Here is a 23,029-nt window from a genome sequence, read left to right on the forward strand (position 1 = left end):
AGAAAAAGCAGTACTGTGAGAAATCAGGTTTTCAACAGAGAAGCTGTTTCCTGTTGAGACATCATTTTAAATCCTCAAGTGTGCCGCCACTTCTTCAAACAGATTAAAACCCAAAAAAACAATCATATAATCTCTTCTAACAAGAGTTTTGCAGCTAAACAGATTGCTTTAAAGGAGAAAGAAGTAGAAAGAAAGTCAAAATCTAAATACTGATAATACATGCTAAATCCATCTGAATTGATAAGGTAGAGAAAGCATGGTGATAAAGCTTAAGGGGTTAAGACTTTATGTTCACCCAAAAGATCAATACCTAGGGTGGAAGAAAACTTGGAAACATTTCCATCTCCAACTAACAACTGAAATATACATAGCAGAGGAGGCAAAGAAGAAACAGACAGGCTATTTCCCTGGGAACAGACCCTGCTCCAGCGGGGCTCAGGCTTGCTTTGTTATCGATGTAATAACTGTGCAAATGATAATCTTGAAGTGCTAAAATATTTGCAAAAAGGAGTGGAAATCTGCTGTTTCTCTCAAGTCATTAAAGCAAAGCCAGAGGGTTTAAACAAAACAGAACCGTGTGTAGTTCGCCAGACTGAACAGAAACTAACATCCATGCAGGGTGCGTCACCCGCCATGCCCTCTGCTCCGCGCTGTGCCATGACGCAGCCTCCCAGCTTGGAACGTGTCGCCCACCTGGCTGCTCAAGGGAAGAGCTGGGATGAGAACCCAGGAGTGACTCCAATGCCTGTGCTCTTGGCCATTTGGCAATGGCAGGTTATCTAGTTTGATTTCATCTTATAAAATATTCACTTATTATCTACTATTTGCTCCTCCTTACCCTCCTCACTGAGTGGAATCTGAGGTCTTCACCAGGAAAGCTCAGCCAGGATTGGAAGTGAGCGAGAAGTACTGCCTACCATCTACGGGTTCACAAACAAAGCCTGATGTTAAATGTCTGGGAGAACAAAACCCAGAATGGTTGGCTGCACTTCTCACCTTTCAATCAGATGTTTTGATATAATAGAGTAATAACAGCTAACAACTATATAGAGCTTTCTGTATGCCAGGCACATTCTTAAGCCCTTTATAGATAGCTCATTTAATCATCATCACAGAAGTTAGGTATTCTTATTTCCATCACCCCTCTTACAGATAGGGAACAAGGGGGCAGAGAGAACTCTCAGCTACTAAGTAGAAGAGCCAGATTCTGACCTAGGCAGTCTTGCTCCAGAGTCCATGCTCCTGCCTGACAATATTTCCTGAGCCTGAGAGGATGACTGAGTGGGCATGTGATCTTGCATCATGCACATATAAGTGGGGCTTGCATCTAATTGTATATCTCTGGTCCACTGAACAGTGAAACAAAATTGCTTTTCTATTACCTGTTGTTTTTCATGATTACTGCTACTGATAGTTGGCCTGATAAAAATGTGTTGCTAATTGTTATAATGTATAGAATTTCTAACATTTCCATATGCCAAACTTATGAATAATATATTTATACCTTGCTTCACAAATAAATTGCCTATATTCTCTACTTTCACACGAAAGGAAACAGCTCTATGAAACTAACATCTACTTGTAATGCATTCTATACCTACTGTTCAAATGTGTACAGCATTTCATTTGGTCCTCACAGCAAGTCCATGAAGTAATATAGGTGTTATTCTCTCAGAGTGAAAAGGCAAAGAACCAGGCATGGGTAAATGAAAGACAATAATCAATCGGATCCATTCTGAAAAATAAGAGAATAAGATGGAAAAATGATAGATGCTGTGACTGAAGAAGTTGGCTTGCCCATAACGACTGTTGAATAAGTCAGACAAACTGCTTAAGATCCTAGGGAGGCTAGGCAGAGGCCTATTAGCCCAGAAATTACAATTATTGTTTTCTGAATACCATACCATGGACTGCGGGGAGTTAGATAAGGAGAACCGAAGTCTCTAACTTTAAAGGACTTATAATTTGAAGAAGAGGTATGCACATAAGTCCATATAAATAAGAAAAAGAGGGCTTCCCTGGTGGCGCAGTGGTAGAGAATCTGCCTGCCAATGCAGGGGACACGGGTTCGAGCCCTGGTCTGGGAAGATCCCACGTGCCGCAGAGCAACTAGGCCCGTGAGCCACAACTACTGAGCCTGCGCGTCTGGAGCCCGTGCTCCGCAGCAAGAGAGGCCGTGATAGTGAGAGGCCTGTGCACCACGATGAGGAGTGGCCCCCACTTGCCACAACTGGAGAAAGCCCTCGCACAGAAACGAAGACCCAACACAGCCAAAAATAAATAATAAATAAATAATAAATAAATTTTAAAAAAAGAAAAGAAAAAGAAAAAGATTTAACACGGCTTCATCGTTTTGTTTTTTGGGGTTTTTTTGCTGTGCAGCTTGTGGGATCTTAGTTCCCTGACCAAGGATCAAACCCAAGCCCCCTGCACTGGACCACCAGGGAATTCCCAACACAGCTCCACCTTATCTCCCAATAAAATATTGATACTTGAAAAAAGTAACTGTCTGCTAATCTAATATCCACTAGATTACTTACAGGATTATTGCTAAAGAAAGAATTAAAGTTATTATTGAGAAAGAATAAAGAGCACAATGAAATCATTGAGTAAGATGCTTGAACAGATGGAGAGGATTTAATGTTGATGGGTAGGATAATGCTGTAGGTGAAGGAGCTGTTGTAATCCAGTTGCTGCTGGAAGTTAGAAGTCACTTTAATACAAATTTCCATTGTATGAACTCGGGACCAAGATCCAAAATGAGAGTATGATGGAGTTTGAGTGTAGCACATTCTTACCCAGCCAGTCTAAGAAGTTAGGAAGAGTAAGCACTGTACTCTCTTGGTTTCTTGTTCGGTAGTAAGGCTGTGTTGGAGAAAAGGAAAGTTTTATAATGATAAAAACTCTAAGGGGGCTTCCCTGGTGGCGCAGTGGTTGAGAGTCTGCCTGCCAATGCAGGGGACACGGGTTCGAGCCCTGGTCTGGGAAGATCCCACATGCCACGGAGCAACTGGGCCCGTGAGTCACAACTACTGAGCCTGCGCATCTGGAGCCTGTGCTCTGCAACAGGGGAGGCCGCGATAATGAGATGCCCGCACACCGCGATGAAGAGTGGCCCCCGCTCGCCGCAACTAGAGAGAGCCCTCGCGCAGAAACGAAGACCCAACACAGCCATAAATAAATAAATAAAATAAATAAATATTAAAAAAGAAAAAAAAAAACTCTAAGGACTTCCCTGGTGGTGCTGTGGTTAGGAATCCGCCTGCCAGGGCAGGGGACACGAGTTCGAGCCCTGGTCCGGGAAGATCCCCCATGTCACGGAGCAACTAAGCCCTTGTGTCACAACTACTGAAGCCCGCACACCTAGAGGCCATGCTCCACAACAAGAAAAGCCACCACAATAAGCCAATGCACTGCAACGAAGAGTAGCCCCCGCTCTCTGCAACTAGAGAAAGCCAGAGGGCAGCAAAGAAGACCCAACACAGCCAAAAAACAATAAGTAAATAAAATAAATTTTAAAAAATATTCTATACTGTATTTCTAACATGAAGATTACTGCCTTTACCTGACATGATCTTAGTTGCATGTTTTTATACTGGTAACAGACACGGCTTATTCATCTACTCTCTTATTTGACCCCTCCCTCTTACCTTCCCTCTCAATAAACATCACACATCTACGATAAAAAAAAACAAGACAAAATGAATCCCAATGGACTGGGTTAGGTTGCACATGCGAGAGCTGTCTGGGGAAAAGAAAGAGAGCTGGCTCTTATCAACACGTTATGACAGAATCAGGCAGACATCCCACCATAAGTACCCAGGAACTAGACCCAGGGGTTATTTCAGGGGTCACACTAAAATAGCTGCTTTTCTGCTTTTAATTTCAATTACATATGACAGTTTACCTCAACATAACCTACAGATAAATTGTGATTCAGAACCTAAGAAGGTATAAAATGTTACACATCTTATCAGAATTTTGTTTACTACAAACTTTGTAGTCTTACTGTTAAGTAGTGTATGGCCTTAAGACACTATGCCAATTTCTCTGAATGTCTTTTTCTTCATCTGTAAAAGATGGGTTTGAATTGGGAAGAGATATAAACTCCAAAATCAGCTAAAACTGGAGTTCTAGGCACTGTGACATACAAATATGATCTTGCAGCACATTGTATTACACTGATGTGCTTTACTCCAGCTCTTCTTTCATTGTGTGATAAAGGGATTCTGTCCAGTAAACAATACTACTGTGTAATATTGAACTCACAAACACTTATTTTTGCTGTATTATTACCAGCATTTTGTTTATATTTTTTAAAAATCCTTTTTTCCTTGTCATCAAATATAGTAGTTTCTTCACATTGAATTTTCAGAAGAAAGAAAGATGGGGAGTTTTCAGAAAGAAGAAAGATATATTCTGTTTCAAGTCAGTTTCATCTTTTCAGTCTTGCATTGCATTGCACTTTAAGTCTCACATGACGTATTGATAAACTTCAAAGTATCTAGGAAAAATTCAAATCACCCCCTTTCTCTCCTCTTCTACTCTTCTATTAGAGGAAATTTAACAAAGGAACGTGAGAAGAAAAGAGAAAAGGAAAGGACAGGAAACTTTTCAAGATTTCGGACTGTCACTATCAAAATAAAAGTTCTTACAAACACCTTCCCTGTAAACAGAAGTTGAGAGTCTAGCCCTTCTTGAGAACATGTTTCTTGCCCCTCCTCCATGCTGCTTGCTCTGTCCACAATTTTACCCCTGCTCTCCTCTCTGTAATCTCTCCACTCAACTCTGTTTTCTTAGTGCTCTCCCTGCCCCCAGCATCTCTTCTGCTCTGGCCCCTTTGGCTCTCTCCAAGCTGCCTCTGCTCCTCCGTTATCCTGTTCTATTTCAGTAGCCCTTTCCTTGCCCTCCTCTGCTCTCCCTGCCCTCCATTCACCCTTGTGATCTTTCTGGCTTCCGAAGCTTTTCCTATGATCACTCTCCTTGGTTTTTCTCTGATTTCTCTGCCCTCTCTGGCTTTCTCAACTTTCTTTAGAACTCAGAAAACCTTAAAAGGTTCAGAGATTAATTTCAGTTTGGATAAGCACCCAAACTTGTGAGTGCTTACACTGATTCTTTACTAAAACTCTGGATCTAAAAATCTCACTGGGAAAGTCGGCCTTATAAAAGTTCAAGTTCTTGGAATTTTATCAAGAGAATAATTTCCCCTCAAACACTAGCCTTTCTGCTTCTAATTCTGGGTATGAGGAAAAGAGGGCCATTGTTTACTATGCACAATTTATCTTCTTTCATGGGCGGTGGGCTCTATACATGATTAGAAATCCCAGTAGGGCACTGAGGAGAGACCCAAGCAATCATTTTTTTATTCATTGAGTAAAGGTTTATTAAATGCCTGCTACATGATAGAAGTGCAGGAAGCTGTGTTTTACTTCAATCTCAATGAAATAATCATAGACTTACTTTTCATAAATACATTTTATAGACTGTATACTTTGTGGCCTTAAATTAGATTAGAAATGTCAAAAATGTTACTGTGTAAGTCTCCCTACCACTTTTGCTTCACTGTCTAGAATTTAAAGATTAGATATTGTTATTTACTTTCTTTACCTTAAAATACATATTTCCATTTTCCCTATCACAGAGCAACTTAGGTGCTTCTAATCAAAAGTTTTCACTGATTCTGTTACCAAACAAAGTTTGTGTGCCCAATGTACAGTGAGGTCAAACAAAGCGAAATATCGGAGTTTGGAGCAGAGAAATCTTTATTGCAAGGCCAAGCAAGGGGAATGGGTAGCTCATGCTCAAAAACCCAAAGCTCTCTGATGGTTTAGGGGGCAGAAGTTTTTATAGGCAAAATGTGGGGTAAGGGCTGCAGGGTGTGTGACTTTCTTCTGATCGGTTGGTGGTGAGGTAATAGGGCGGTGCTCTAGGAATCTTGTGCTCAGCCTCAAGTTGCCATCCTCCACCTGGGTGGGGGCCTTAGTTCTGTAAAAGAACTCAAAGGTATTATTATGTATATCCCTTGAGGGGGAACCAGAACACTGCCCCAAACCTGCACTACTGTTTCTTGACTGCTCCTCCCTTGTCTCTGCCTCCCCTTCCTTCCCTGATTACCAATTGTTTGAACCTGCCCTTTGGAACTCAGGGAAGATCAAGGAGGCTGAATGAAGCCTATTTCCTACAAACAATAAACAATGGACATAGAAACGTTTTGACCTGGGAGCCTCACAGGGTCCTGCTCTGTTTCAATACCCCCTTTCCTGGTCAAGTCCCTACCATAAAGAATGAAAAATGAATAGGATGAAATCATAATTCTTTTTGCTTGATGTCTCCATCTGCTATTTAGTATATTTCTTTGTTTAGCTTTTATTTTTACATTTTTTTATGAAAACTGGAAAACTGAATTTTTATAGTTAACATCAAGCCAGATTGCATAATCTGAAAATATCTGAAATGTTGAGCCAAAAGGTAAACTCTATCTTCTGTCCTAATAATATAAGGACATTTGCTCCTGTATCCCTTTGTTATAGGAGTCACAAACTGGAGGTTCATGGGCCATGTCTGCCAAAAGACGTGTTTTATTTGCCTGTAAAATATTTTTTAAATCTGGACATGAATTCTATAGCAGACTGATAATCTCCACTTTGCCATAATCTCCAGTAATATCCAGTCATCTACTTGTGAAAGCATGGACCTCAGATTTAGACTTGAACCCAAGGGCCAAGACTTGAACCTAGGCAAAACCCAGACTGGGACTTGAACCCACCTTCTTTTAACTGAGATCACACACTTGGTCTCAGGTCTTAATGAAGTTCAGGTTCTTGATGTCTCATCACAGAAAGAATTCAGTGATAGACAAAGTGATACGTAAGATGTGGATTTATTTAGAGAGAAATGCACTCCCCAGATACAGTGTAGGCCATCTCAGAAAGCGAGAGCGGCACCAGGGTATGGGTGTTAAAGTCTCCTACTATGATTGTGTTACTGTCGATTTCCCCTTTTATGGCTGTTAGTATTTGCCTTATGTTTTGAGGTGCTCCTATGTTGGGTGCATAAATATTTACAATTGTTATGCCTTCTTCTTGGATCGATCCCTTGATCATTATATAGTGTCCTTCTTTGTCTCTTGTAATAGTCTTCATTTTAAAGTCTATTTTGTCTGATATGAGAATTGCTACTCCAGCTTTCTTTTGATTTCCATTTGCATGGAATATCTTTTTCCATCCCCTCACTTTCAGTCTGTATGTGTCCCTAGGTCTGAAGTGGGTCTCTTGTAGACAGCATATATATGGGTCTTGTTTTTGTATCCATTCAGCCAGTCTGTGTCTTTTGGTGGGAGCATTTAATCCATTTACATTCAAGGTAATTATCGATATGTATGTTCCTATTCCCATTTTCTTAAATGTTTTGGGTTTGTTATTGTAGGTGTTTTCCTTCTCTTGTGTTTCTTGCCTAGAGAAGTTCCTTTAGCATTTGTTGTAAACCTGGTTTGGTGGTGTTGAACTCTCTCAGCTTTTGCTTGTCTGTAAAGGTTTTAATTTCTCCATCAAATCTGAATGAGATCCTTGCTGTGTAGAGTAATCTTGGTTGTAGGTTTTTCTCCTTCATCACTTTAAATATGTCCTGCCACTCCCTTCTGGCTTGCAGAGTTTCTGCTGAAACATCAGCTGTTAACCTTATGGGGATTCCCTTGTGTGTTATTTGTTGTTTTTCCCTTGATGCTTTTAATATGTTTTCTTTATATTTAATTTTTGATAGTTTGATTAATATGTGTCTTGGTGTGTTTCTCCTTGGATTTATCCTGTATGGGACTCTCTGTGCTTCCAGGACTTGATTAACTATTTCCTTTCTCATATTAGGGAAGTTTTCAACTATAATCTCTTCAAATATTTTCTCAGTCCCTTTCTTTTCTCTTCTTCTTCTGGGACGCCTATAATTCGAATGTTGGTGCATTTAATGTTGTCCCAGAGGACTCTGAGACTGTCCTCAGTTCTTTTCATTCTTTTTTTCTTTATTCTGCTCTGCAGTAGTTATTTCCACTATTTTATCTTCCAGGTCACTTACCCGTTCTTCTGCCTCAGTTATTCTGCTATTGATCCCTTCTAGAGTATTTATAATTTCATTTATTGTGTTTTTCATCGTTGCTTGGTTCCTCTTTAGTTCTTCTACATCCTTGTTAAATGTTTCTTGCATTTTGTCTATTGTATTTCCAAGATTTTGGATCATCTTTACTCTCATTATTCTGAATTCTTTTTCAGGTAGACTGCCTATTTCCTCTTCATGTGTTAGGTCTGGTGTGTTTTGACCCTGCTTCTTCATCTGCTGTGTGTTTTTCTGTCTTCTCATTTTGCTTATCTTACTGTGTTTGGGGTCTCCTTTTCACAGGCTGCAGGTTCGTAGTTCCCGTTGTTTTTGGTATCTGTCCCCAGTGGCTAAGGTTGGTTCAGTGGGTTGTGTAGGCTTCCTGGTGGAGGGAACTAGTGCCTGTGTTCTGGTGGATGAGGCTGGATCTTGTCTTTCTGGTGGGCAGGTCCACGTCTGGTGGTGTGTTTTGCGGTGTCTGTGGCCTTATTATGATTTTAGGCAGCCTCTCTGCTAATGGACGGGGCTGTGTTCCTGTCTTGCTAGTTGTTTGGCATAGGGTGTCCAGCACTGTAGCTTGCTGATTGTTGAGTGAAGCTGGGTCTTGATGTTGAGATGGAGATCTCTGAGAGATTTTCGCCATTTGGTATTATGTGGAGCTGGGAGGTCTCTTGTGGACCAGTGTTCTGAAGTTGGCTCTCCCACCTCAGAGGCACAGCCCTGATGCCTGGCTGGAGCACCAAGAGCCTTTCATCCACATGGCTCAGAATAAAAGGGAGAAAAAATAAAAAGAGAGAAAGAAAGAAAGAGGATAAAATAAAATAAAATAAAATAAAGCTATTATAATAAAAAATAAGAAAAAAATTATTAAAAAATTTATTAAGAAAATTTTTTTAAAATTTTTTAAAATAAATTTATTAATTTTTAAAATAAAAAATAAGAAAAAAATTATTACGAAAAATTTATTTTTATTTTTTTCAAATAAAAAATAAGGAAAAAATTATTAAGAAGAAAATTATTAAGAAAAAGAATTTTTTTAGTAAAAAAAAAAAAAACAAAAAAATAACAGACGGACCAAACCCTAGGACAAATGGTGAAAGCAAAGCTATACAGACAAAATCTCACCCAGAAGCATACACATATACACTCACAAAAAAAGGAAAAGGGGAAAAATTAATATATCCTGCTCCCAAAGTCCACCTCCTGAATTTGGGATGATTCATTGTCTATTTAGGTATTCAACAGATGCAGGCACATCAAATTGTTTGTGAAGCTTTAATCTGCTGCTTCTGAGGCTGCTGGGAGAAATTTCCCTTTCTCTTGTTTGTTCATACAGCTCCTGGGGTTCAGCTTTGGATTTGGACCCACCTCTGCGTATAGGTCGCCTGAGGGCGTCTGTTCTTCGCTCACACAGGACGGGGTTAAAGGAGCAGCTGCTTCGGGGGCTCTGGCTCACTCAGGCGGTGGGGAGGGAAGGGTATGGATGCGGGGGGCGAGCCTGTGGTGGCAGAGGCGGGCATGACGTTGCAGCAGCCTGAGGCGCGCCGTGCGTTCTCCCTGGGAAGCTTTCCCTGGATCACGGGACCCTGGCAGTGGCGGGCTGCACAGGCTCCCGGGAGGGGCGGTGGATAGTGACCTGTGCTCGCACACAGGCTTCTTGGCGGCGGCAGCAGCAGCCTTAGCGTTTCATGCCCGTCTCTGGGGTCCGCGCTGATAGCCGCGGCTCGCGCCCGTCTCTGGAGCTCGTTTAGGAGGCGCTCTGAATCCCCTTTCCTTGCGCACCGCGAAACAAAGAGGCAAGAAAAAGTCTCTTGCCTCTTCGGCAGCTGCAGACTTTATCCCGGACTCCCTCCCGGCTAGCTGTGGCGCACTAATCCCTTCAGGCTGTGTTCACACAGCCAACCCCAGTCCTCTCCCTGCGATCCGACCAAAGCCCAAGCCTCAGCTCCCAGCCCCCGCCTGCCCCAGCGGGTGAGCAGACAAGCCTCTCGGGCTGGTGAGTGCTGCTCGGCACCAATCCTCCATGCGGGAATCTCTCTGCTTTGCCCTCCGCACCCCTGTGGCTGTGCTCTCCTCCATGGCTCCGTAGCTTCCCCCCTCTGCCACCCACAGTCTCCACCCGTGAAGGGGCTTCCTAGTGTGTGGAGACCTTTCCTCCTTCACAGCTCCCTCCCACTGGTGCAGGTCCCATCCCTATTCTTTTGTCCCTGTTATTTATTTTTTCTTTTGCCCTACCCAAGTACGTGGGGAGTTTCTTGCCTTTTGGGAGGTCTGATGTCTTCTGCCAGCTTTCAGTGGGTGTTCTGTAGGAGCAGTTCCACGTGTAGATGTATTTCTAATGTATCTGTGGGAAGGAAGGTGATCTCCACGTCTTACTCTTCCGCCACCTTGCCCCTCCTCTGGCACCAGGGTATGGGGTTGTCAGTTTTTATAGGAGTGGGTAACTTCATAGGCTAATGAGTGGGAGGAATATTCCAGCTATTTGGGGGAAGGGGTGGGGATTTCCAGAAATTGGCTCACTGCCCACTTTTTGACCTTTATGGTCAGCTTTGGAACTGTCATGGCATCTGTGGGTATGTCATTTAGCTCGCTGATGTGTTATTATGGGCGTATACTGAGGTTCAAGGGCTAGTGGAAGTCAACTTGTCTACCATCTTGGACCTATTTGGTCCTAATCAGTTTATGTCAGGTTATGTCATTATTTTAAAGGTTGTGCCCTGCCCCCTTCCCTCCTGTTTTGCTTGTTCTAGTTCACACATTTATATTACTCACCTAGTTCCATAGGCATTTGTATTTATGATTCGTAACTGAGTGTAAAAAGGGAGGTGAGATATGGAGGGACATGAAGTTTTGATAATAACTCAATACATCGTAACAATAGATTTGCTTGAAATGTAGTGAGAAAATGCAAACTTCAGGGCTCGTTCTCCCACACCTTCTCTGTATGGATGAAAAAATAAGGTGAACTAAGGAAAGGAAGCATTCTATTTTCTTGATAACTCCCAAGAGACCCTTCTACAGTGTTTGGGATGAGTGAGCCTGCATTCTTAGAAGAATTCTCTTTTAATAGAAGCTAGCAGGAATATTCACTTTCTCCCAAACAGGGGGATGTTGCTTTCCAGTGTTAAATTTTATTCAAGGATCAGGAAGATAATATTTATAAGTAAGCCCTTAAATAAAATTGCATAGGTTATCAGGGTATCTTTTATGGTATGGTAAGGTAACGCCTGAGTACAAAAGGGCAGCAAGATTACAAGAATTTGTCCATTTCCTTAATTCTGGCAGAATTGTACCTACATAGAAAGTGTCACTGACAATTGCAAGTTCCTTCAGAAAATCAAGGGGCCAGAAATAAGTTGAACCTACACTGGATATGCTGCTTCTCAACTTGCTCTATATAGCCACCTCACTCGAATTCTGTATCAGGATCAAAATTATGTTTCTGTACGGGAGGAGGGCAGAGTAGTATACAGTATAGGATTAATTTAGTACAGATTGAGGTTTGACCTTTGCCCCCAGCTCCTGGGAAGTAATCTCTACACCTTTAGAATGTCCACTGATAAGAGTGCCTTTGTTGGGTGTTGGCGTGGGATGGTTGAGCCATGCTAGATAGTCTATACTAACGAAGTGACTTATGGTGGGGAGCTTTGTCCACATGGCATCAGCTCAATCTCTGGATGGGCTGGAGACTAAGGTCAGCCACATGGACAGTCAACTATGTCTATATGACTGAGCCCCAGTTAAACTCTGGACATTAAAGATCATGTAAGCTTCCCTGCTGGCAGTACTCCAGGTGTTGAGAGAAATAGGCACTGTCCACACAACTCCACTGGGAGAGGACAACTGGGTGCTCCATTCCTTATCTTCTGGACCCTCCCCTTTGCAACTCTTCCTTCTGCTGATTTCATCTGCATCTTTTCACTATAACAAAACCCAAACCATGAGTATAACAGCTTTTCTGAGCTCTCCAAGTCTTTCTAGTGAATTATTGAACCTGTGGATGGTCTTGGGGACCCCTGAAATTGCAGGTGGAGAAGGTCGGAGGGATGGGGGGAGAATCTGTAATGCTTTAGAAATTCTGCGGTAACTTTCTAAGGGTTCTAGCCCTACAAAGCCAACTATTGTCAGAAGACAGAGCTCCTCAGACTTTCAGCCCTTATCCAGCTCACAGAAAGGGGTCTAGGCATCCAAGAAGGGTAGCCTGAACTTCTCAGCAACACCATATGGATTCTTCTTCTTCTTTCCAATGTAAGCCCCACCAAGAGAGAGAAAGACAACCCAGCCAACTCATCTTTCCTTCATTCTCAGCATCTTATTCGATAAGTTTTCCTAAACCTGCTTCTCAATATCATCTGATTAAGGAAAAAGATAATTATGATATTAATGTCTTGCTTCCCAACACTGAGTGAAGTCACAAGCATTTAACTTCACACTTCAAAGAAATGGGTACCAGTGTACCAGACACCTATTATTCAAATGCAAATCTCAGAGTGAGACTGAAAACTCAGTTTCTTTTCATTTCTGACTACAAAGAACAGATGGCATTTTCACTGAACTGATCTCAAATTGCCTATGGGACTGGAGGAAAAACACAGGTATGTGTATAGATCCACCTTAGAAAGTAACAAATTATATTTGGAAAAATATACATCTAGACTAATTCACTCCTGATACTAATAACATGCTGCCAAACACTGGAAAAGTTATCCCCTACCTATCACTTTCCTTCTTAGTATAAAGTTCTAAGCCCTAAAGCAGAAATATAGGAAGCCCAACGGTGCACACCCAGAGTTTCCTCTCTCTTAGTATATCTTCCATACTATAATCACAGGGCAGGACACAGCCAATGAGGAACATGGTACAGACACCAGGGCTGCTACGACGCCGACTCCTACTACTTACGGAACGGTTTTCAAGTACCTGTCACTGTGCTGAGCACAGCCATTATCTTCTTCCATCCCCCCAACAGCCCTGGAGGGAGGAGGTGTTATTCTTCCCATTTTATAGAGACGAGGAATCCAGTGTTTAGAGAGGTTCAAGGACCTGCCCAAGATCACAAAGCTAGCAACTGCAAAATCAGCCTTCCACCCCAGTTCTGTCCACCTAAAAACAGTTTTTTAATTGATGCACATTCGGCGCTCTAGTTAATTAGAGACTGATTCTAGCCATTTATCTTATGGATCATTAATGGATTGCTAATATTCAAATAATTAAAGTACAGTAAAATACCCTTAAGATTAAAAGTACTCAAATTATACAGAATATAATTAAATTTTTCTTGGATGCTTCAGATGATACTTTAAGCCCTGCTAACGTCTCAGGTGCATCATCCTGCAGAAGAGTGATTGTGCTAAAGAAGTGTAGGTCAGAAGAATAACAGATAAATCAGCTTCCACTTACATATAATCACTACCTTAATTCTCATAAATACTTTTGCAGAGTTCATAATGTAGTGATCTACTAACTTTTTTTCAATTCAACTTAACAAATCTTTATCTAGCGCCTTCTTTGTGCCAAGCCCCATGGTAAGCTCTGGGCAGCCGTAATAAAAGTGTGATATAATGCCTGTCTTTAAGGAGGACACATTCTGACTTTGGAACAGTATATTATCCCCCTTGCAATAGAATTACCTTATCAATATTTAATTGGCTGTAAGTGGAATATTAACAGCAACAGATCTACATTTTAAAAAATAACAATTGGTATGTCCACTGATGTTGTAAAGTGACTACTATTTTTCTCTTCTCCTCTCCTTTATGTTATCTATTTCAATGAGCTATAATTTTACCTCCTATGTCACCCAAGTTTATTTTGAAACTCTCTCCCATATGCACACACATACACACACACACACACACACACACACACACACCCCTTACTAAATAAATCATTTGATGGTGGTATTTATGGTATTCCCTAACATCTAACACTGCTGCATATTCACAGGGATTTTGCAAAAATCTCTCTTATGACTCTTGGGAGGGAAGAGGAGCAGGGAACAAAGGCAGAAGAATGAGAGGAAAGAAGCATAACCTTCTCTTTGGCAGATGTCTGAGAAAAGGAGACCCTTTATGAGATCACTGCATCAAAGGGAAGTAAGAAGTTTCCAGGCTGCCAGTCACAAAGCCACCAAAACTCACTTTTAATGAAAAAAGAAACTGTTAACTCCTGCACTGTTGTAAAATACTTACCAAAGACACCTTCCCTGCTAAGTGCCATTCATTTCAGGAGTGAAATGCTGTAACAGAGAAAAATGCCCAGGGCAACTGGGAACGGGGAACTGTGTGGTTCAACTGTCCCTGTAGGGGAGGGAAAACGTCTCTTTCCTTGACAGCTACCCCACTTAACTACTGTGCAGTCAGCTCTACTTGGCACCAGTGAAAATTCAGCCTTCCAGCAGATTCCCTGCCATCTGCCTTATGACTATCAGCCTACAGTCAACATACCTTGAATGCTTAAAATCCTCAATGACCCCAAGGGCTGCCTTTTGGGGGCAATTAGAAGATCCATGGGAAGAAAATCTTTACTTTGCCACTTGGCTTCAGTTTACAAATTTAGTTGAAATTCTGGAAGACAACATTCAACTAAACATTATTTCCTGATTTTTTTTTTCTTCACCCTGGTGCTTTTTTGGTATCCACAGCCAGCAGCAATGGAAGCTGAGGGAGTGACAAATGGCCATCAGGAAGGCTTGAGTCTCCAGAAAATCAGCATAGATTTTATTCAACTAACAAGGAGGAAAAAGGAGAAATGAAAACAGAAACAAAATAAGCTCAGTTTTTGGCTCCAGGGTTCTACCAGGTATGTGCCAATTTATTCACCCTGAAATCTGAAGAGATTCCAGATGGAAACATTTTCATTTGTTTTTATTATTTCTTTACTTTATTGGGATTTTAGTGGTTACTACTTGAAAGTTTCCTTGTACTAAGGAAGGAAGGGCTAAGAAAGAAACAAAGACAATTACCCAAATCTATGGAGGGAAGAGAAGTGTTTACTCACTTAGATCACTGGAGTATGGAGTATATGTTTCAGTAAAGCCAAGATCTGCTCTTCCAAAATGTATTTTTCCACAAGAAAAAAAAAAAGTTTAATTTTTTTTTGTACAAAACACATGACTGGGCTTGAGTACAATCAAAACATGTCTTCCTGATCCATTTGAGTCCTAGCTAAGTGACCAAAGCTAAATGACTATTCACCAGTTCAGTCCAGGGCCTGAAAACTTAGATAATTGCTTGTATCTTCATAGTCTGTAAAGTCTTGTGAACAGTGGTATAGATGGTAGAAAGTTTTTTAATGCAGCTAGTATTGTCCTCCACACGGTTACCTTTTTATCCCTGGTAATTTCTGTCTAGTTCCTCTTGTTGAATGATTCCTCTAGATTTGGATTCATAGACACCTTAAATTTCTTCAATTCAGATCCACGTTAATTAGATTCATAGCTCTACTCATTTTCCTAGGCACACACTTAAAGAGGTCATAAACTCAAATATAAATAATGCCTCTGAACAAATGCATTTTTCAATACTGTATTTAAAAATACACTAAAGCTGAAACAAAAGCTTCCTAGTTAAAATAGAAAGTGGCGTAGTTTCAACCAAAAACATATTAACCATTTAACCATACTGCACCTGTGTTCCAAGGACAGTTTTTTTAGCTTCTTAAAGACATTTAAAAATGCAATTTAAGGGCTTCCCTGGTGGCGCAGTAGTTGAGAATCTGTCTGCCAGTGCAGGGGACACGTGTTCGAGCCCTGGTCTGGGAAGATCCCACATGCTGCGGAGCAACTGGGCCCGTTAGCCACGATTACTGAGCCTGCGCGTCTGGAGCCTGTGCTCCGCAACAAGAGAGGCTGCCATAGTGAGAGGCCCACGCACCGCGATGAAGAGTGGTCCCCGCTTGCCACAACTAGAGAAAGCCCTCGCACAGAAACGAAGACCCAACACAGCCAAAAATAAATAAAAAAATAAAAATAAAAAATAAATGCAATTTAAGTTATTTCGTAGCATCTTAACGTGGTTTTCAATCACTTCCATTTGGAATTAAACTTAGATTGACTTTACAATCAATACTCATCTTCCTTTCTTCCTAGATTTTTTGGAGACAAGAAGTAATTCTCTATGTTGCAAAGAAGAGTTTTAGTTGCATTAAGAATTTCTACTCTGAAGAGAAAGACAAATACCCTATGATATATCTTATATGTGGAATCTAAAATATGACACAAATGAACCTATCTATGAAACAGAAACAGACTCACATACATAGAGAACAGACTCGTGGTTGCCAAGGGGGATGGGGTTGGGGGAAGGCTGGAGTGGGAGGTTGAGGTTGGGGTTAGTAGATGTAAGCTATTATATATGGAATGGATAAACAACAAGGTCCTACTGTATAGCACAGGGAATTACAGTCAATATCCTGTGATAAACCATAATGGATATATATAACTGAATCACTTTGCTGTACAGCAGAAATTAACACAACATTGTAAAACAACTATACTTCAATTTACAAAAATTAAAAAAAAAAAAAAAAAGAATTTCTACACTGTCAGAATTTGAATCAAAAAGAACAAGTATGGTAACTTTTTTTTTTAAACTGAAAAGTAAGTGAAAGATCCCAAGTGTATGGCTCACTCATATCAACTCTCAGGTCAGGGTCTTAGAATAGCAAAAGGTGTTTTTCCAGCCTCTAGATCCCTGTTGCATTTGCTGGGATTCTCTCATTAGCAGTTTCTGGAAGCTGGAAGTGAGTTCCATAGCCATGACTGATGCTTTGAACTCAATAGGTTTCTTCGGGGTAAAATTTTACACCAGGGTTCCAATTAGAATCTAAGGCTGATTACTTGCATTTATAGACCTCCGGTCTAAATCCAAGCTTTCCTCATCACTAAATCGATATTTCTTCACTAGATGATTAATCAATTAGTGGTTTCTCCCCAGAAGTCTTCTTTCTATTGCTTTTGGGGAAGCTCCAATGGCTTTGCTTTAGCAAACAGAGAAATTAGCTACGAGGTAGCTCTGGAGCCTCCCTGCCTCAGTTTATAACCCAACAGCACCACTTACCAGCATTGCCACCTTGAGAAATTTGCTAATCCTCTCAAGGTCTTAGTTTCCTTATACATTAAATGTAAATACTTAACAATACTGGTCTTAAAGAGTTCCTTTGAAGATTAACTGTATAAAATATTACAGCACTATAGTAAGTACTCAAAATATGGAATATTGTAAGCTATTATTATATATGTTATATATGTATGTTATATATTATTAGATTTTTTCTGGTTCACTGGAGTATCACTAGGGTGTAACACAAATTATAGCATAACCTAACATGCCCTTGAAAATCTCCCTAAGGCAGTATGTACTCTTTTGGGTACAGAGCCTTGAAAAGACACAGCATCTATAGCAAACACGGTCGATGCCCTGTTGATATCCTTACTGCATGCTAACACCTGCAACTCTCTGCTGAAGGACTTCTCATACGTCTGTGGGCCCACCCTCAGCCCATGTTTAGGGTCAGCCAGAAGTCTGGAGAGTTAATGCCTCTCAGAATCTTCAACAAATGACAAACAAGCAATTGATAGGTAAATGTCACTTATTCCTTGGCCATCAGTTGGGACAAATGAAATATGTTCACACTGTCCTCCAGAGTTCCCTTGAGGGTCTGAGCTCCAGATACCCTCAGAGATAACTGTTCAGAGGACACCTTTAATTGTCTTCATCTCCTTCATTCACTTCTCTATTCTCCCAGTATTTCCTGGGATGACCTCCCATACACATCACTTACACTTGAATCTTTGTCTCTAAGTCAGCTCCTGGGAACCCAAGAAGAGCTCTCAACAAAACTGTATATTTTATTTCAATAAAATGTGGAAATAAATTGTTTCTTTTTGGTTGAGGACCTAGTAAAGTAACTGACTTGGCTTGAAGGTTATACATTACTTATATGTATTTATATTACTTATATGTATGTGTGTATTCTTAGAGTTGAAATCATAGTGGAACTCAGCAGCGTGGTTCTGCCTTTCCACTCCAACTTCCAGAAGTTTCTCCATTCTTCTGAGAGGTTCCTTTAGAATACAGGCCTTAGCTCTCCCTTTTCTCTTCTCTTCTTGAAAAATTGACCTCAAATCAGTAGCTGGGGCCAAACCAGATACATAGTTTTGCATTTCTGGGGAAGGAGGGAAGGCAAAGCAGCAGCAACACAGGGGATATTAGAACTAAGTAGGAAGAGAAGAGTTGAGGGGTTGGGGAGGGGGCTTGGAGTGGCATGTTGGAACCTGAGTAGAGCATACATAGCATAAAGATCAGGGTTTCTAAACACTATTTGTTGCTAAAAGGAACGAGGGCTGATTCCTGGCTTCTAGATGGTCTTGTGCCAAGGACAAAAAGAAGTGCTCCAGGAATAATGGGACTGTGTCAAAAGGATACAGAGGTCATCTTGAAGGGGCTCCTACTTGTCAAATCTGGGACAATTTGAGCATCAATAGAAAACTATGTAGCAACAAATTATAACCATTCAACAAAATAGAAATCTGTGAGTTCCTACTGATCTTAACTAATGAATTAAATTTGATGAAAAACAGGATATTTACAAACTCTTGAAGCACCTCCCACACAAAACACATCTTAATTACAAAGGGAAAAGGAGTGACATTACTGTGGAGAATCCTGGCAGACACCATCTAACTCAAATGTTCAAACTTAATATAACTAATAACGGAACAAATCAAAATTGTGCACCACCACGTGATAGAATGCAGTAAGAAGTTTACTGCTGTGATATTCCTGCTGAAGACACATAACATGAAAATAATCAGGAGGAACCATTAGTAAAAGGCAAAATAGAAGGACATTCCACAAAATATCTGACATTCAAAAATGTTAAGGTCATAAATATTAAGGTAGAACTGAGGAACTTTTCTAGACTGAAGGAGACTAAGAGATATGACAGCAAAAGGCAACATATGAGACTAGCCTGGATTCTTCCCATAATGGACATAATGGGAAATTTTAAATGAGATCTGAAGGCTAAACAACAGCAATCTTAATTTCCTGATTTTGGTGTACAATTTGGTTATATAGGGAAAAGTCATTGTATACAGGAAATATACACAAAAGTACCACGTAGGCCACTTACTCTCAAATGATACAGAAAAAGAAAAGGGGGGGGGGTGTATTCACTAGTCTTAAAATTTTTCTCTAAATTTGAAATTTTTTCTAATTTGGTAGCCAGAGAAAATACCTATAGATACCAATATTTAAAGATCCGTCCCCTGCCCCCAAAAAATCAGCTAACCAGCAGAAGACCCCAGTCAACAACCTCTATCAGCAAAATGCAGGTTTCATCAGGTTTTCAGTACCTCACACCAAAGTGTGAATAATCAACCAAAGATCATTAAACTCTTTAGGAAAGCTTACACCATGCCCAAACAAACCACCAAGGGACAAAATGATCCAAACAAAAACACACATAAGAAAAAGAGAGCATTGGTTCATTTTTTTTTTAAACAGTATCTGTGGAGCATTCACAAAGTCACCACATAAAATAGTGGAGGTTTTTTGAATGAGCTCTCCCATTTTCAACACAAAATTCAACTTTGCCCACATTCTTTTGACATACTCTCCCAGAACAGTTGAAATTTACTAAAGCAATCACTGATGGCTGTTTTTAAGAGAGTTGATGGAGCTGAAAATCACTGAAATTCAAGTAGTAGCTTACTACCTAGGCTTTAGAATCAGACAGACTCTGGTTTGAATCACAAATCTGCCAATCATATTGGATGTTCTTCCTGATTCTTCTTTCATCTGCAAAATGAGGACAATCATACCTACCCTCACTGTATGGTTGTGAAGAGTAAATGAGATTATATTCACAACTTTGCACATTAAAAAGTACTCATCAAGTGATGCTATTGATAGTATTTTTATTACTCACCATTAGCTGTTCATAGTCTCAAGATAAATAGGTCTTCCTTCTGGAAGAGGCCCTGAGCTCATCATTTGTCTCAATCACGTTCTGTCAAAGAAATGTCCATGGCCAGTTTCTACTGATCACTCCACTCTCCTCGTGACACCCATTCCACCAATCAGTATCTATGTCCCAGTTTCCTAATTATTAAACTGTTGTCTCTCAGCATCAGACCCTATTTTCTGTACTCTGTTTGGGAACACAAGGGCTGAGACGCTAAAAACCTTCCTCTTCCTTTGCCAGCAGCTCCCTGTTAGGCTCTGCCACAAGGGGATGCTAGGGGGAAGTTGCTCCTTCCTGTTTGCATCCTGCTTCCATTTTGGTTTTCTGTTGTTGCTTTACTTTCCTCTTCTGTGTCACTCTGACAGCCCTTCTTCACCCTGATGGTTGGTTCCAATGTAGTCGTTGATCTCAGTCTACAACACTCAGAGAACCAGCCTCAACACACTACTCAAGGACAGCAGCTCTGCAGAGCCCCTCCCCCAGCCACTCAGTGTTAATAATCCCAATCTCTTCCCTCTTCCTGTGGTCCTGGGGTTGTGCTCAGTTTTCCCTTTTGACCTTTTTATTTCTGCAGTACCTGTTAACAATAGGTATCGAAAAGTTCTTTATTTTAAATTCTTTCTATTAAAATAATGGGTGTGTATTTTACCTCCTGCGTGGACTCTGAGTGATACACATGGGTTGTACATCCTTCTTAAAGTCCTCTTTAGACTCTATCCCAGGATCCCTTCTGGGAATAATCTTGAGCCATAAGCTTAGTCAGTTCTGCACCAACCTACTCAATGTAGGCATTTCTCAAATAACTTTGATCCCCATGACTGTTCAGGCTAACCACGGCTCTCTGTCAAAGTAACACTTGTCACTACATCTGATCTTTCCATTCACGTCCACTGGCCCCTTAGAGACAGACACATGTGTTTTACCTGAGTGCCACCAACCATTTCCCTTCACTTCCTACCTCCCACCGAGATCACTTGTAAAAGGTTTTTGACTCAGGCTAGTAACATAGCTGAGAAAATTGTTGAAACCAAAGGTAGTAGAGAAGGATAGACAGACCCATATGTATCATGTTTTTATCACATATTCTGCCTCTCTTCCATTTCTCCTACCTCCAGGTCACTCCAAAGAAGCCATCAGTATTTTCCTCAAACATGATTTTCATCTTAGCACTCCCTTCCTCAAGCAGGTACAATGACTCCCTATTGCCTACCAGATCAAGAAAAAACTCCTAAGTTAGACCCTGGGTATCATTAAGATGGCTTCAACCAATTAGACTGTTACAGTCTGCAGGTATTCCCACTGGGGAAATGGGATGCGTGGGAAGTGGGCCTGGGGTTCAGCCACTCTCAAAGCAAACACTCTGGAATGTGGTATACTGGGGAAAGGGCAGACGAGAAGCCATAATCTCCATAGAATGTGGTAAAGCCTAAGAGGGAATCCCTCCAGAAATGGGGCAAGTCTTTTGGAAGAGCTTGAAATGCTCCTCACCTCAGTTACATGCTGTCAGGGGCCACGGAACATCTTCAAGGCTATTTGAGGGCCAGGAAATCTTCACTCCTTGACACCAGAGGTTGCTATGCCTCTTTGTAGAAGGCCATTTATGTACAGTAAATTGAGTCCTTTACCTGCATTAAAAGAATTTGAATACTTCACCTGTCTCAATGGGTGTTTCCATCAACCACACATATCCACCAGATAAATTTCTACAAAAAGACTTTTTAAAAAATGCTTATTAAATAAATCTATGATGGCTACCTTAAATAAACAACTACAATCTTTAGTTTTTTGGATGGTCACTCTTTTGGTTTTATTAAATTATATAAGGTTTGCCAAAAAGTTTGTTCTGGTTTTTCCGTAAGATAATATGTTACCTACAAGGAAAATTATCTATGCCTAATTTATAAGTTTTAAAGAGATTGTTCAGGTTTTTTCTATATGACTCTAAATAGCCAGCTAAAAATAGAAAATTCAGTCAAATGTCTGCATTTCTGATCTACATGATATCAAACACCTAGATATTTAAAGATACCTGGATCATTGGCATATCTTATAGATCAGCCTAAGGAAGAAAGAAAATTAGGACATGTAAAACACATTTCCATATTTTTAATGCTCCTACTGAATTTTTACTTGGCTAATTATGATTTGGCTTTAATGTTAAATATTATGTTTGGGGTTTTTTTCTTATAAGTTGACTTGGTACTAAATTATATTTATTTTTGATGTGTCTGTCATGACTTTAAATATATTTACTGTCATTCATTTCACTTCAATGTTTCCTCTCGGCTATGCTCTTGCCATTTACTCTGTTTTAGCTGTTTTGTGATTAGGATATGGCATATTTCAAGCTTTTTCACTCTTTATTTCTCGAGGATTTATATTTTTAACTTAGCTTGATTTCTTACTTAATGTTACAAATCTCTCTGATTTCAGGAATCTATAAAAATACTGAGGGCAAAATGAGGGATATAATCAAAAGAAAGTTTCTGTTACCTGATTTCACCAAAAAATGAAGATTTGATGAACAGGGTGGGGGTGGGTGGTACTGCCTATCTAAATCCATCCGTGGCCCACATTCTGAGCTTCACATGTGGCACATTATAAGATATTTTAAAATTTTTGCTTATTTCCATGAAATAAAATATGTTTACTATACATATACTACTGAAACAAGTAGTTTATTCACACTTGAATGTAAAGAACATGCTTCTCTTGATGAGTCATCTGGAGGTGGTAAATGTAAGTAACAATGTATTTATTTTTGTAAATGTCCTTTAACCCACACTGCTGGCCAAACTTCAGGTTCAGCCTCATTTTATAGGCTGCTTTAAGAAAAATAACTCTCACTTAAAAATAAATAAACATATGACCATCAATAACAATTTCTTCTATTTATATTTCCTTAGAATGCATCATATCTCATATAACTGAATTTAAATACATTCTCAGATTAGTAAAATGCCACTCATTCCAAAAG

This window comes from Balaenoptera borealis (assembly GCF_965194805.1).
Source record: "Balaenoptera borealis genome assembly, chromosome: 18".
Classification (NCBI taxonomy): Eukaryota; Metazoa; Chordata; class Mammalia; order Artiodactyla; family Balaenopteridae; genus Balaenoptera; species Balaenoptera borealis.